A 14,342-nucleotide genomic window follows, 5' to 3' on the forward strand; every position below is an offset into this window, starting at 1 on the left:
AAAGAACAGCAGAGCTCTTACACAAGGAGGTCTGTGTTTGCACTCAAAAATGAAGGCATGTAAGCCAGTCTTTTAATGGGTTTTAGAATGGTTCTGAATGACATTTGACATTCAGAGATTGGAAACATTTTAAAATTCATTGCTTCATATTTAGTCTTTGCAAATGTTTCTTTATACGTCCTGTGTCAAATATTATTCTGTTATTACAGAGCTCATTTTGTTACCCATGTTAATTCGTATAATTAGAGCAAGAAGAATTCAGATGAGGCAGGAGAAAAAACTTCCTGAAAAGCTAAGACTGGGGATACTAAGAAGATAGGGAAATCTCTTCTTGGAAACATAAAAGAAAATTTAAAGTGCTCTTTGTGGATCAGGGTGACTGTCTCTCTGCTGAGGACTGGGGGGGGAGGTGCATGAAATGATCTTTTGTGACCGCGTCCACATTGTGCTTTTGTGATGCTCTGAATATCAGCAAAAGCAAAAAGCCCTATGTGTTCAGTGCAAGTTTGAACCACTTTTCTCATAGACTCTTACGTGTCAAAATTCTGACAAGAACAGATGGTCATCTGCTCTTATTACCACATTGGAGAGAAAACTCTACGCCATCATGAAGAGAGTCCATATTTGGACAGTTGTAATTATTACACATTTTTAATTGTCTAAAAATCTGTCTCCAGTAGTACTCTCCATTGGTTTTAGTTTTGCCCCTGAGACATTGTGAAGAAACTCTGCTCTTTATTGTACACGATTCTTCAAAAGTTTGAGAACAGCTTTTATGTCTCCCCGGTAAGTGTCCTCTTTGCCAGAGTAAACTCCCAGTTTCAACAGCCTTTCTTTGCTTGATGGAGCTTTGAGAGCGTTATCACCCCGGTGGCTCTAATTAAACAGGAAACCCCGGTGAGGCTTGGCTTCAAGCAGAGGACAATGGAACTATTTTCTTCCTCTTCTGGGTACTGTCCCACAGTCTCAGGTAGTCTTAGCTTGTTACAGGCAGCTGTGTCACACTGTTGACTGTCCTAGGGTCACTGCCTTCTGACATCTCTAGATCCTTTCCACATCAGTGGTGTTCATCTGGTGTCCTTCCATCCTATCTTGTGCTGCTAAGTTTTCTTAAAGTACAATACTTTCATTCATAGTTGGGAAATCCATCTTGTTAGTGTTGGCCCTGTTCATTTCGGGTCTTGATTTGTAATAACTGATCCAGCTTTTGCTCCTGCCGTTTGTGCATTTCACAATGACATCTGTGTCTCTGTTGATAAGCAGGTAGAACAGGATAGAGCCCTCCTTGTCTTTTGGAAAGACGCCTTGTTCTTAATTATTTGTTTTATCAAAATGTAGTACAGGAACAGTTGGGCTAGTGGCTCATTGAATCATGGGTCACAATTTGTGGCTTCCCTTTCGGTGCCTCCACAGCTCTTGAATCAACTCCTTAGCTCTACAAGTTGAAAATTCAATTTTTCTTTAAACTCAGGTGTGATAGATATATCTATTATTGAAGACTTTAGAAAATGGTTTTACGTGATACGATGTTGGAAATAGAACAGTGTGGAAAATAATAAAACAAAGCCCTCTTTGATGTTATCACGTAGAGTTAGGACAAGTTGAAAGGTTACTGTTTTTCCCTTTTGTTCTGAATGTTAAAGAATATTCTTTGCCACAGAGAATTAGTGCACACCTAGCAGGGATCATGTGGTACTGAATGTTCTAGCTGAGAAGTATCCTGTTGGGAATCCTGGTGAGATCCATGAGTGAGCTGCCAAGCGGCTCTGGGTTAAGTGTGTTCTGTAAATCATGTTTTCTGTCACAGGCTCTTTCCATCATTTAACTTGTGTTAGGAAGAGTTGTGATGCAGGATGGTTGGCTAAAGGTGTGTGACCTTGCTCCCAGAAACAAAGAGAGTATGGTGCTGGCATTAACATGTTTTGATAGCACCTGAAGGTGCGGTTGAGGAAACAGAGAACAAAGATCAGAAAATTAGGAATTAACGGAAAGCCCCGGATATTATGCAGGGCCTTGTAGAAGTCACTGTGGTCTGGCAGGATTGACCCACAAGTACATACAGGATGAGGCATATCTTGGTTTCAAGGAAAGATAATGTAGGGATTGCCAGTGTGCAGTTTCTTTCTTTTTTTCCCCCCCTCAAGATTTTCATTTATTTATGAGAGAGAGAGAGTGTGAGCATGCACAAGCAATGGGGAGGAGCAGACTCCCCACTGAGCAGGGAGCCCAATACGGGGCTTGATCCCAGGACCCTGAGATCATGACCTGAGCCAAAGGCAGACACACTCAACCGACTGAGCCACCCAGACTTCCCGCCAGTATGCAGTTCTGTAAAGGCTTGGCTATGTGAGGTTGAGGACTGGCTGGCTCAGTCTCCTAACTGGTTCTGTGACCTTGGGTAAATTAGTTAGCTCAGCACTGCCTGCCTCCATCCCTCATTGGTCAGATGGGGATTATAATAGAATACCTACCTTGAAGGATCACTGTGATATTAAATGAGATGATCTATTGAAAGCAGTTAATACTGGGTGTGGCAGATGAAAATGGTAATATATATTGCTCTAATAATGAGGATGACCATGTATAGTGCTGATTCTGTTTTCAATAACATTCTCCTGGGGTCAAGAGGGCCTGATTGCAAACGCTGCCTTAGGGAGCTCTGCAGTATTCCCTCTAGGTATCTGCTGTCAAAGCAGGCGAAATCCTCAGATGAGCTGGCTAGGTCATCTTGCCTGGAGGTCAACACTGAATAAGTGTTGAAAACTTCTCTCTCCAGGTTTTCTATTTATGAAAGTCATTAAGATTGCCATCTTTTCCTTTGCAGTCTTCATTATAGCATCACCCTTTAGTTCAGGACCCAGTCAGAATGTTAATTTCTCATTTATTTAGTCACTGATCACGTTTTAGGTGGGCTGTTGCTTTCTGATATTCCATTTTTCAGTAAGATGTCCCCATTACAGTAAAGAGCCAGTTACACCCGAATTGTGTAGACCATGTCTTTTAGTTTCAGAGACAGGAACTTTGAGTTGGGGCTTGCCTTTTTGGGGCCTGTAAATACCTACAAATCATTTATACACTTGTATTCCTCATGCTCTGCCTCCTGCTGCTGTGATTTACTCATTCCAGAACTAGAAGCCTGTATCTCCCACTCCCCTTCATCCATTTTGTCCAGCCCCCCACTTTCTCCCCTCTGGCAACCAGGTTTTTTTTTTTCTGTATTTATCAATCTCATTCTGCTTTTTGTTTATTCATTTGTTTTTTTCTACTAGACTCCACTCATGAGTGAAATCATATTGTAGTTGTCCTCAATGTGACGTAATTCACTTAGTGCCATTTGAGACAACATTGTTGGACGTAGAGGGTATTATACAGGCTCATCCTTTTTTATGACTGCATAATAATCCATTGAATATGTGTACCACAACTTCCTTATCAATTTGTCTAGCCATGGATACTTAGGTTGCCTCCATGTCTTGGCTATTGTATATAATACTGCAATAAACATAGGGTGCTATGTCCTTTTGAATTAGTGTTTTCATTTTCTTTTGGTAAATACCCATATGGTATGTCTCTTACTAATATTTTGAGGAACCTCCGTACTCTTTTTTCACAGTGCCTGGACTAGGTTGCATGCCTATCACCAGTGCACGAGGGTTCCTTTTTCTGTCTGTCCTCACCAACACTTGTTATTTCTTATCTTTTTTGTTTAGCCATTCAGATGGATGTAAGGTGATACCTCATTGTGGTTTTAATTGGCATTTCCATGACGAATTAGTGATGTTGAGCATCTTTTTATGTGTCTGGCCATCATTTTGTCTTCTTCGGAGAAATGTCCTTTCACATCCTCTGCCCATTTTTTAATTGGGTTTATTTGGTATTGAGTTGTTGGTTACTTATACATTTTGGAACTAACCCCTTATCAGATATATCATTTGCAAATGTCTTCTCCCATTCAGTAGGTTGCCTTTTCTTTTTGTTGGTTTCCTTTGTTGTGCAAACACATTTTGTTTTGATGTAGTCCTAGTAGTTTAATTTTGCTTTTGTTTCCCTTGCCTGAGGAGACACTTCTAGAAAAATATTGATATGGCCAATGTCAGAGAAATTACTGCCTGAAAAAATCTGGATAGATTGATTACAAATAATGAAACTGAATTGGTAATCAAAAAACTAAGAAAAAATGAAAGTCCAGGACCAGGTATGTTGAGTTTTTAATCAAACTGTTGAAGACCAATATCTTGGATAATTTTGAAACAGTTCGTATCATTGAACTGGGTTTTTACTGTAATGATCAGTTGAAATTCTATAAATTTTATCCCTTCTCTGCCTTTGACCTTCAAAGCAAAATACCTTCAATCTCTGATCCAGAAATGTAGGAAGCTCTTAATGTTCTCTGTGACAAGAATAATCCATTTTTTTTTTCAGCATGTGTTGCCTTTAAGGAATAATCAATTTTTAGCAACCTGTGCTCCATATGCTCAAAACTTAGTATATTGGGTTTCAGTGGGAATACATCAATTTCTGTAATTATGGAAAACATGTTGACATTGACTCAAGGGAAGTTAGATGTGCTTTACTTATGAACAAACATTTTTGGAGGTGTGTAGTTTGGGAGAAGGGTATAACCAGTTAAAAAAAAAACAAATTAATCTGGCTGTCCTATTAGGAATGAAATAACTCAGGGCTTAAAATAGTTGAGTGATTTCTTCAGCTAGAGATCTTTAAAAATGAAAATCATTGTAAGTCTTTTGGTTGGATATTAAATAATTTCTTCAGGGAGGAGGGGTCTTGGGTTATGTTGAGTATTCATTTGGGCTTAAGGAAATACTGGGGACACTGTGGTGTGGTCACTAGCTGACAGGCTTTTGTGTTGCCACATACTGCAGGAGGAGACCCGTAGTTAGCACGTGGCCAGCAAACTCTTTTATTTATTTATTTATTTTTTGAATTTTTGGTTCCTGAAGGGACAGGGTAGTAATGGAATGATACTTGTTAGATTTCTGGTAAGTAAATTATAAAATTGTGTACCTTTGGAAAACCTGTACCTTTCATTAGTTGTGCATTACTTTTGGGCTATCTCAAGAGGTTCAGGGTAGACAGGGTACTTTACAGTGTCACAAATATCCTTTATCATTAAGAACAACATTGAAAGTAATGCAGTTTTCCTTGATGATGTGAATAATTCTTTACTAATAATGAAGCTGTTTTCTCCTAACTCCTCTCCTTCTTGAATTAAGGGATATTTGGAAAAATACTACGCTGAGGCCTGGACAGCTGTGCTTGTCTGTAGTCTTTTCTCCTCTTGGCTGGAACAGAGAGGCTAACTTGGGATCTAAGTATGCAGGTGGTGGAGCCACACAGTGGCAGGGAGCTGGGTTCCTGGAAGGCTATTGGGAAGCATTATGTGCATGGGGCTATCATGTGATCAAGAAATGAGCGTTTGCATACTCGGTTACTCCAGCCAGCTTTTAGGTCTCTGTTAAGGTAGTCAGGTTACCTTCCTACCTAGCCTATCCCTAACCTGAGGGCAGTGGGAGCAGCTCCCTTCATTTCATTCCTGTGTTTGGGGACAAACCCCTCAATGGTTTTTGCCAACAGATTTGCTTTCTTGGCTGACCTAGCCTTTTTTGTGTCCTTCGCATTTACTCCATTCTTGTTCCTTTCTCTTCCTTTATAAAACAAAACAAAACAAAAAACTTGCAAATCTTGAAATCTAGCTCTTAGAGCTTCCATGTCCTGCCTTTCCAAGGTCTCTTTGCCCAGTCTGAAGTAACTCCCTGGGCACGTGGCATTATTCTATTTTAAATTCTCTGTATAGCACCCATCACTGTTTGATAATTTTTTATTGTGTCTTCCCAGAGGACTCTAAATGATGAGAGCAGGGATTTGCTCAGTTCACTGCTACATCCCTTATTCCTCAAACAGTGTGTGGAATGTACTGTAATCAGGGCTTGATAAATACTTGATGAATGAAATAGGATACTGTATCTTATTTCGGATAAGAAAAAAGTGGTATTTTAAAGATCATACTGGGAACACAATGAAAAGTGCTTCTTCTGGTTTGCAAAAGTATTCTTTCCTTTTAATTTAACTATTTATTTATTTATTTATTTATTTATTTATTTATTTATTTATATAGTATTTTTCCATTATATTATGTTAGTCACCATATAGTACATCCCTAGTTTTTGATGTAAAGTTCCATGATTCATTACTTGCATATACACCCAGTGCACCATGCAATACATGCCCTCCTTAATACCCATCACCGGTCTATCCCATTCCCCCACCCCCCTCCCCTCTGAAGCCCTCAGTTTGTTTCCCAGAGTCCACAGTCTCATGGTTCATTCAGAAAGGACTCAAAAAGTTAACTCAAACTTAAAAAGTTTTCTGCATGTGAAATAATGTCTAGGTTCCACAGAACCTGGGTTCTGCCAGATACTTAAAGGACATTTGGGAACAAATCATTCATGAACTCTGTGCCTTATTACCTACAAACTGGATGTCGCTTACAAATAAGAAAGAAGACTTACTAACATTTACTGAGCTCTGACTGTGTGGCAGGCCCAGTATCCATCACCTTCAATCCTCACTGACATCTAAAGAAAGAGTATGTGCTGTTAATCCCATTTTCCAGATGAGGAAAGGAATTGAAGTACAGAGAAGTTGAGCCACTTGTTTAAAGGTAAAGTAGTGTTAAGTGGAAGAAATGGGAATGGGATCCAAGGCTCCCTGCCTCCAGACCAGGACCTATATACGTCACCACCATGCTCTCCTGCCCTCAAAATGTGACAGTGTAAAACATAGGGGTGAAAGGAAAATAAATTAGAAAAATGGAGGCTTATATTTTTGGCAGAGGAAAAAGACTCTAAGACAGGAAGAGCTGAGTACTGTAAGGGAGGTTGAGATGAGATGCCCTGAGTTCCGAGGGGTATCCCGGAGACCTGCCGGGAGATCTGCCTTACAGAGTACACGGGGTTGGGATGGGCAGAAGGAGTAGGGGCAGATCTGGCTGGTGACAAGAGGGTGTGAAATGCTGGGAGTTTCACTTCACAGCGAAACATGCTTCTAGGCAATTGCTACTAGAATTTGTACATAAAAGAGAAAGGGAGACTCCAGTGTCTGTGAAAAGGTTCCCTAGAGGTACAGGTGGGTAGTGATGTAGCACAGAGCATAGGTAACAGTGCTCTCATGGCCTGTTGCTCGCGCCACTTCTAATTCCAGAAAAGTCACATGAACAACTGAGATAGATTAATATCCTAGGAAATGAACGCTCTCTTAACCGTCTAACAGGCCATAGTAGCATCCAGGTCCCGAAAAACGCAGTCACTGGTACCATGCCAAACTCTGATAGAGTGAACTGTCTTGGAGTTTGTCGTGCGGGTCTTTAGTACATCCGGGGGCTGGCACAGGAAGGCGGCACACCCACCTGCAATGAAGCTGGCAGCAAAATGAGTGAAGATGTCGTCAGACAGGTGCCCGGTGCTGAGGACCACCTGCTGTTCCAGTGGCTTTCCTCGCACACAGAGGACTCACTCAGAGGGGAAGTGTCCAGGCCTCAGGATTTAGTTTTCTCTCCTCCCTGAGTAGACAGTTAACACTTGAGGTGGTAGAGGTGGGCTGTTCAGGCTTTCTAGGGTCTGGGGTCCCCTGCCTCTCCTCCCCTGGCCCCTGAGGCATCTTCCTTTGAGCAGCTCCCCCGGCACCATCTTCTAGCAGTTTCCATCCGAGGACCTGGGTGGCGGGGGGGGGGGGGGCACACACCCCCAGGATTGCTCACCAAATTACGTGTGTGCACTTGCACTTTTATCTATGGAGAGGGACTAAGTTTTTATGGCATTTTCAAAGGTAGCCGTGTCCCCCAGAGCTCCCAGGCCAGTGGGCTGATGGCACCATGCAGAATCGGCGTGCCCAAGCAGGAGGGTTAGCACGTGGCCCACAGGCACCAGGTCCAGCCAGCCCCCAGGTGCTTTAGCAAGTAGTTTCACCAAAACTTTGCAGAGCCAGGAGACTGCTGCTACCTGCAGAGAGTGTTCAGTGTCCTGCATGCTGTCTGTACCTCCCGGGGCTCCCCAGGCAGAGGTGGGCCGCAAGGTGTCCTCGGGGGCCCTCTCTGTGTGGACTGTGGCTGTTCACAGACCCCCCACAGCTGTGGCTGTTCACAGACCCCCACAGCTGAGACCCAAAACACCAGCATCTGGGTTCTGCTGGTAGAGCAGCCTCTCCCTCCATACATGGGCTGGAGGCTGCATCCGTCTGCCTCCTTGGGCCCCTGGGTACAGCATCCCCATCCCAGCAAGGGCTGCTCTGCAGGGATGCTAAGAAGGGACAGTGAGATGCAAAAAAAAAAAAAAAAAAAAAAAGAAAAAGAAGTATTTTGAGGATTAAAAATACTTTCGGTTTTTCTGGGTTGCCTGGGTGGCTCAGTTGGTTGAGTATCCCATTTGATTTTGACTCAGGTCATGATCTTAGGGTTGTGAGATGGAGCCAGTGTCGGGCTCTGCGCTGGGCATGCTGCCTCTTTGGGATTCTCTCTCTCCCTTTCCCTCTGCCTCTCCCTGCCGAGTGCTCTCTCGAAAATAAGTAGATATCTTAAAAAAAAACTTGTGTTTTTTTTTAAAGTTATTGTTTCTGTGCAGTTAAAGGAAATTTTGAAGTAGAGAAGGTTTTTATTGATAAAATGTAATATCTTTTTTCATGGGTGTTTGCTTATCTTACGTTTCTACTTACATTTCTATGAATCCTCTTGCTGCCTTAAAGGGAAATTGTGGGTCAGCGTAACTGGGGCCAAAGAATGTGGCCTTTTGGGCACAAACAATAATATCCTCATCGGCAAAATGAGGTGCTGATACCGTACCACCAATCTCCCTTGAGGTGTTTTCAGTGAAACGAAAGAATGTGCCTGGCACACAGTAACTATTCAAACAATGTTTTTTCAGGGAAGAAAGAATACTAATAGCGATGTTTTTAGTAGGGTGATATTAGCAACTAGCTAAAAAGCACTTAAGTGTCAGGTGCTGATTTGGATGACTCCTACCTGTCTTACCTGCTAGGTGGGTTTGGTTTTTATCACCATTTTATAGTTGAGGTAACTGAGGCTGCTGACATTGGAACTCAGATCTAATTTGATTGTAGATGCCGCAGGCTCAACCTTTATGTTCCTTCCACTAATGCATCAGGGTGTGGGTGGAGAGCCAGACTAGCATTTCTTGTCACATTGACCAGGACACATGTGTTCCTACCTTCTGGGGTTATTTTTGGTGTTCTTCAGAAATGACTGAGCAGTAGAGAACTGTGAGAGAGACTGTATCCCAAGAAAGGCCCATAGCATCCTCTCTGGTGTGATCTTTCTGCCCTTTAGATAAATGCAGAGGTGATTGTGCCACTGCCTGGCTCAAAATCCCCCCCACCCCCAGTGACTCTCTGTCCCTCAGGCCCTTCCTGAGTTGGCCTCTGCCTTCACGCCCAGCTTCCCCTCGGGTCTTGCTTACCACCTCAAGTGTTGACAGCCTGGCTACAATCAGCTGTCCTTTCCCAAGGAACCATTCTATAGCCAGTCTTCATGCTTTACTTGGAATTCCCTTTCCTAGATAAAGCCCCTTTTGTCCTCTGGGGGAGGGCTTCCCCAGTGTTCCGAGGTGGACCTGGACCCTCCTTCCAGCTGTGCAGAGTGCCCTGGATTAATGTATGTGTGTCTAAGCTTTTTCCTGCCCGCGAGGCTGTGAACTTGCTGAGAGTAGGATCAGATCTTGTCCTCTTACTATCATCTGTGCCTGGCACAGATTAGGGATTTGTCTGATGAAGGGAGAAAAAAGAATAAAATAAATGTGGTCACAATATTCATGCTCCTTGGACACAGATCTTTTCTTCTAAGTGTTCACAGTATATTGATGAGTAATTGAAGACCCCCTTAAGTTAGATCTAGATCTGGTGAGATCTGAATCTGGTTGGTGTCCCTCAGTGCAGTGAGCCAGACCCTGCAGAGGCCTTGTCTCCAGGCGATAGAGTACTGAGCACAATGGCAGGATGTAGTAGCAGGCGTTAGGAGGGAAGCAGAGCCCACCTCGAAGAGATGGCCTTGACTCCTACGTCTGCCCCTGAACTCCCAGATCACTGTGGTCAGAGTACTTGACCTCTGAAAGCCTCAGTTCACTCATCTGTAAACTCTGGATGATGGCTTCTACCTTGAAGGGTGATTTTAAGGCCGTGCACAGTACTATTAATGAAAACACAAAGTGTTCCTTTCATGGCCATTTTTATCGTTATGGGTTACTAAGCAACTTCATTTAATAAATTGGTAAATACTCTTGCTTTCACATTGAACTTCCATGTTGGGAAGTGAGAAATTTTGTCTTCAGTATGAGTTAAAACAAAGTCTGACTTTTTTTTCTTTGAGGTTCCTTTAGTAGTGTCTCTGTGGGGGCTTTGTCAGTAGTGAAGCGTCTGCACATAATAAGGTTTGTAAAGCCAGTTTCTATTTTTAGATTGAAGGTTCATGTTGGGCCTTATACACAGAAGTTTATATATTATAGAAGTGGGGGTTTGAGGGTGATCCAAGCTGCTCCATGTTCAAACTGAAAAGCTAGATGACCACCACTGCAGTTTGATCATTTGGTGTAAATTGCTGATAAAGGCCAGTGGAGAGATGAATGAAAGCTCTCTCTACTTCCCCAGCCATCGTCTATCTATCCATCAATCATTTGTCCATGCATCTGTAAGAAATGGAGGGAAGGGCCCTGAATCACAGGTCCGCTCTTGCACAAGAGTCTGAACGGCTGCCCATTTTCCCCTCACTGAGGAGCATCCATTTTTGCTCTTGTGGCTTCCAGGTCAGCTCCGTGACACGGGGCTGCTGGAGATGCTGCACTAGAGGAGAAGCAGAGCTGAATGAAGATGTGGTCTCCCGGCAGCCTGCTGTGTCCACTTTCTCTTGGCTGAGAAAATCCTCCCAAGAGCCTCTGTGATGTGGCAGAAAATGCCTGGTAGTTTCTTGCCTGGCTTTTGCGGTGGGCCTCTCTGCTCACCTTCGCCCCATTGTGATCTCTTCTTAACCGAGCAGCCAGAGGGATCCTTTTAGAGTGAAGTTTAGCTCTCGTCACCTTTTTTACACAGGACTCTGCGATGGCTTCCCACTGTAGAGTTGACACCTGTGCCCTTAGGATGAGCTTCACTTGTCCCTGACCTTGCCTCCCATTTCTCTACTCTTCTGCTTCATCCACCAGGTTGCCTGTCTCACATGCTCACCTGAGGGCCTTTGCACTTGCCAGTCTTTCAACATGAGATTCTCTTCCCTATCCACATGGTTCACGTTGTTACGTTATTCAGGTCTCCAACAGAACATCAGCTCATTAGGGACGTTTTCCTACTTTCCTGGCTAAAATATCTCTCTTTACCCCACCTTATTTTTATGAGGTTTTACAAATCCCTCACGTATCAGGCTCTTTATTATTTCCTGTCTTTGCCTCCACTAGAATGATAGAGAAGACGTGTAGTTTGTTGTAACCTTAGCACGTAGTAGACACACAGTGTATCTCTGGAATGAATCAGTGGGTTAGTTCTGCCCCCCTGTGGATTGTGGGCCAGTCCCTCACTTGTCTGTGTATCTTTGGGGGTTGTGAGGTCCAAATGGGACAGCATACACGGAAGTGCCTTGTGAACAGTGAAACGCTAAGGAAATGGAAGGTATTATTCTTTAACAAGATTATTTATGCACTTAGGCTTTTGGGATTGGTTCCTTGTGTGGGTTGCTACATATGTTCTTATATTGCTGGGCTTTGTGCTGAATTCAGAAGAAGTAATAGACTCCAGCTAACTTTTGGCCAGATGGTATCTCTGGTGAAGCCAACATTGGGCAGCTCTGCATGTAGGTCCTATCTTTCATTGGTGGAGAGCCCTGAACAGTTGACCTGAAGATGCAGGAAGGTCTAAGTACAGGGCTAAAAAGGACAAGGCCAGAAAAATGGGCTCCTGCATTCTAAAGTCATTGCCAGTTCTAAAGGTGGACTGAGAATGGGAAAGGAATCTCTAAGGGTGCCCTCTTCTCCCAGCACTGTTGGGTAGGACATGGGAGACAGGGACTTCCTAGCTGGGGTGTGGCCATTAGTTGGATGTGAGGAGTTTGGAAAAGCATCCCCTGTGATGTGTCACAAGAAGACACATTCCATGGTGCTTTTTTTTTGCCCTCAGTTCTATTTTTTTCCATTTTTTAAATCTTAATTTTATTTAACATAAAAGGTTATATTAGTTTCAGGTATAGAGTATAATGATTCAACAATACTATACATTACTCAGTGCTCATCAGGATAAGTGTGCTCTTAATCCCCTTCACCTATTTTCCGAATCTCCCCACCCACCTCCGCTCTGGTAACCAGCAGTTCTCTGTATTTAAAAGTCTGCTTCTTTGTTTGTCTCTTTTCTTATTTGCTCATTTGTTTCTTAAATTCCACATGTAAATGAAATATTTAGTATTTGTTTTTCTCTGACTTCACTTAGCCTTATATTTTCTAGATCTGTCCGTATTGTTGCAAGAATTCATTTTTAAAAACGTTAATTCCAGCGTAGTTAACATACAGTGTTACATTAGTTTCGGGTGTGCGGTATAGTGATCAGTTTTGGTCAGATGAGATACTCTTTGTAAGCATCAAAATTCAGCTCCTCCCTTCCCCACCCCCTTCCTTTTTTACAAAGGTGTTGCCAGATTGCAGTTCCTGGTAGGGTGGATATTTCTCTTCTCATTGTCATTTATTTTCCATCTTTCTTGCCATTTTCCTGCTTCAACTCAATTCTCATTTGCTTTGTTTTTCTAGTCCTTTCTCCTCTTGCCGCTGCCGTCACTCCCTAGCCCATCGCTGCTGCTGTTTTATCCTTGCCCTCCCCACTGAGCTCTCATCCTTGTCTTTTCTTTCCTTGCCTCCCTCAGACTCTTTCGGAGCTAGGGCTGTGTGTAGTTTCTGGGTGCTCTTTCCTCATTGCCCTGTGCCCCTGGTTTCTGTGGTTGCGTGTTTGCCATGCTGTGGCTTGGCTGGATTTTTCCTGTGCTTGTTCCCATTTGAGAGGGAGAAGAGCAGCAGGCCCTGAGAGTGTCCTGAAGTTTGACAGAGGGGATGAGAATCGAGGAAGAGAAGAGACAAGAACATGGGGAGAGATGGGTGTTGTGCAGTGAGTATTGGGGAACTTTGACAGCGTTGATTGCCTCTGTTCCAGACTTGTTTCCATACAGGCCTTTCTTTCCCAGGCCCTGGGGTAGGAGTACAGGAGCGAGGTGGTAAATCTTCCAACTGGCAGCTTGGAGCATGGGAAGAGCATTGGACGCCGGGTGAACACCTGGGCCCTAGCCCTGGGTCTGCTGTATGGTCAGACCCAGAGCAAGTCACCTGTTGGTATGGACCTTCACTTTCCTCAACTGTGAAGTTAGGGATTGATCACATGGGCTCTGAGGCTTCTTACAGCTCTATGTTTTGTAAGTCTCAGTCCCTACTTCTCTGAGCAAGCATTCCTGGTTCTTTTTTCCTGCATGGGTCATTAATTGGTAGGCCCTTAGTGCTCTTGTTTAAGAATGGCGTGTGTGTGTGTGTGTGTGTGTGTGTGTGTGTGTGTGTTGGTGGTAGAGAGTTGAATTTGTGTTCTGGCACAGATGCTGGTCAGATGAGAAGGACAAAGGGCACTGTTCCCTTCTTTTGTGCCCTTATAAGAGGGACTTCTATGGAATGCAGGAGCTCTGTGTTCTACTCCGAAATAAGAATACAGATGATCCTGTCACTGTGATCGTGTCAGTCTTTGCCCAGGACTTATCAATTCGTGAAGACTTAGGGTTCTTTGTATTCCTGATAGTCTTGGTTTTGGTTTGGCACATGCAGTGCTGTCAGGGGACCCAGACTGACCTTCACATGACACGTGGTTTGACATATATTTGTAGACCTCAAGCAGTAAATAATAACCAAATGAGATTATTGTCTGTTTGGATTCAACCTGAGTCTGAAGCTGATGAATTGTAGTTTTTACTGTCTTGGAAATGGAAAATTTGTTTGAGATGTGAAGTAGAGGTGAACTTGAGCCTCCAGTACAGACAAGCGAGGGTATCCCAGGGTCAGAGGGGCCTTACAGACACTAAGTAGGTGGTGTTGAAACTTCTTTCCTGAAGGAAACATTCCCCCCACAAAGGAAAACCTTTTTTCTCCCCAAAGGAAAATGCTTTTTTCCCAAAACAAAGTAATATGGGGAACTTTAATATATAAAATGGATAAAACTTCTTTATTGTTAAATATGTTCTTCAAATTTAAATATATTACATTTATTAATTCACTGAAGACAGTGACTTAGCCTGGCAGTTCAGGTCCTCACCAGTG

At 43.2% G+C, this 14,342-nt stretch overlaps 1 protein-coding gene across 7 annotated transcripts in view; it reads left to right on the plus strand.

The window, feature by feature from the left end:
- The window catches only part of ARHGEF28 (Rho guanine nucleotide exchange factor 28), a 298,167-nt gene that overhangs the window by 104,032 nt on the left and 179,793 nt on the right, over positions 1–14,342 (plus strand). The gene's annotated exons all lie outside the window — the stretch shown is intronic.

This window comes from Ursus arctos, unplaced genomic scaffold, assembly GCF_023065955.2.
Source record: "Ursus arctos isolate Adak ecotype North America unplaced genomic scaffold, UrsArc2.0 scaffold_5, whole genome shotgun sequence".
NCBI classification, from domain to species: domain Eukaryota; kingdom Metazoa; phylum Chordata; class Mammalia; order Carnivora; family Ursidae; genus Ursus; species Ursus arctos.